This window comes from Durio zibethinus, unplaced genomic scaffold, assembly GCF_047325235.1.
Source record: "Durio zibethinus cultivar Kanyao isolate XHJ-2024 unplaced genomic scaffold, ASM4732523v1 HiC_scaffold_2, whole genome shotgun sequence".
NCBI classification, from domain to species: Eukaryota; Viridiplantae; Streptophyta; class Magnoliopsida; order Malvales; family Malvaceae; genus Durio; species Durio zibethinus.
The window spans coordinates 895,413-897,258 of NW_028323043.1; the positions used below are offsets into that span (position 1 = coordinate 895,413).

A 1,846-nucleotide genomic window follows, 5' to 3' on the forward strand; every position below is an offset into this window, starting at 1 on the left:
ATTACTTTGGCTGGATTATTCGTAACCGCATATTTACAATACATACGTGGTGATCAGTTGGACCTTTGATTAATTAACATCTCTTTTTTTGACTGACCCCTTTAATTTTAATTTAATTAATTTAATTCAAGGAGGTCAAATTCGAATTGCTGTTCAATTTTTTTTTTTTTTTTTTTTTTTTCAGTTCGGTGTAATTTTCGACTTAACAAGAGCGGAATCACGCTCTGTAGGATTTGAACCTACGACATTGGGTTTTGGAGACCCACGTTCTACCGAACTGAACTAAGAGCGCTTTCTTATCATAATAAATAAGACTGTAAAAAAGAGGATTCTTTTATTTTATAACCCCAATACATCGTGCACACCTATACTATCATATATCATATATAATATGAGAAAATGATAGATTATGTATGCTTAATTTTAATCAATCTAAAACTAAAATGGCTCCCTCCTTACTGCTCAAAGGAGAAGTAATAGGTAGGGATGACAGGATTTGAACCCGTGACATTTTGTACCCAAAACAAACGCGCTACCAAGCTGCGCTACATCCCTTTCAATTGGCCTACGATGTTATTGTAGAGAATCCCTGTCTTGTTTTCCACACCCTTATTTCATCTATTGATATACAAAAATTATCTTTCCATTTCCTCTTTTTGGTCTCATATCATATAACAACCATATAATGAATAATAAATGAATCTTTTTGGCGGGAATTCTCAGGCAGAAAGGGACCTATTTTGCTGTTTTAAGAAAAGGAAAATCTTATCTATCGAATCATTGTACATTTAAATTTTAATTTTGAATTAGGAATTCCGGGTACAAATATACAAATACAAGTGGTCTTTAACCACACATACATGTGATTATATATGTATTACCATAATGTATGTAATACGATAAAGAAGGAGGATTTTAAATGCGAGATCTAAAAACATATCTTTCCGTAGCACCGGTACTAAGTACTCTCTGGTTCGGTTCTTTAGCGGGTTTATTGATAGAGATCAATCGTTTCTTCCCGGATGCGTTAACATTCCCTTTTTTTTAATTCTAGTTATTGTCGCGGGACGGGGTGAAAAAGATTAGATCGATATACAATCAAATATCTGTGACTAATCTCTCGCCCCCCCTTGACTTTAGTTGTTTTTAGAATTATAATTATATAAGAAATGAATTCTAATTATATAAGAAATAATTCTATTTAGTTTTTTTAGAATTCTAATTATATAAGAATTATATAAAATAAATAAGGAAGGTAGAACGAAAAAAGTGGATTGAACCTCAACAAAACTTGGGTTCAAGCTCCAATTAAATTACTAGTAGAGCGAAAAGAGAAATGTGGCTGGAACAACAGTATCCTACAAGATACTTAAAGAAAATACCGTACTGTGATTCTAAATCGAGTTAGAAATCATTGTATTACTTATTTACTATTAGTATAATACATATTGATTTACTATATTGATTGCAATTGATTGCAACGAAATCTTTCAGGATTTGGTTTTGAGTTAGCAACTTTTATTTATTTATTTTCATTCCTTTCTTCTTCACTTTTGATCGGAAAATAGAAGAGTTGGGTGAATTAAAAACTCAAAGGGGGTTCATGGCCAAGAGTAAAGATGTCCGAGTAACGATTATTTTGGAATGTACCAGTTGTGTTCGAAACGTCGTTAATAAGGAATCAACGGGCATTTCCAGGTATATTACTCAAAAAAATCGACACAATACGCCTAGTCGATTGGAATTGAAGAAATTCTGTTCCTATTGTTACAAACATACAATTCACGGGGAGATAAAGAAATAAATCGAATCAAGTACTCGTATGTCAACCCTTCCCGAGAATATG

The 1,846-nt window shown here is 32.4% G+C and overlaps 1 non-coding gene across 1 annotated transcript; it reads right to left on the bottom strand.

Annotated features, from left to right (window-relative positions):
- Positions 1-218: 218 nt before the first annotated feature.
- TRNAW-CCA (transfer RNA tryptophan (anticodon CCA)) lies at positions 219-292 on the bottom strand. Its single transcript has one exon. It is a non-coding gene; the product is annotated as a tRNA-Trp (tRNA).
- Positions 293-1,846: the final 1,554 nt, after the last annotated feature.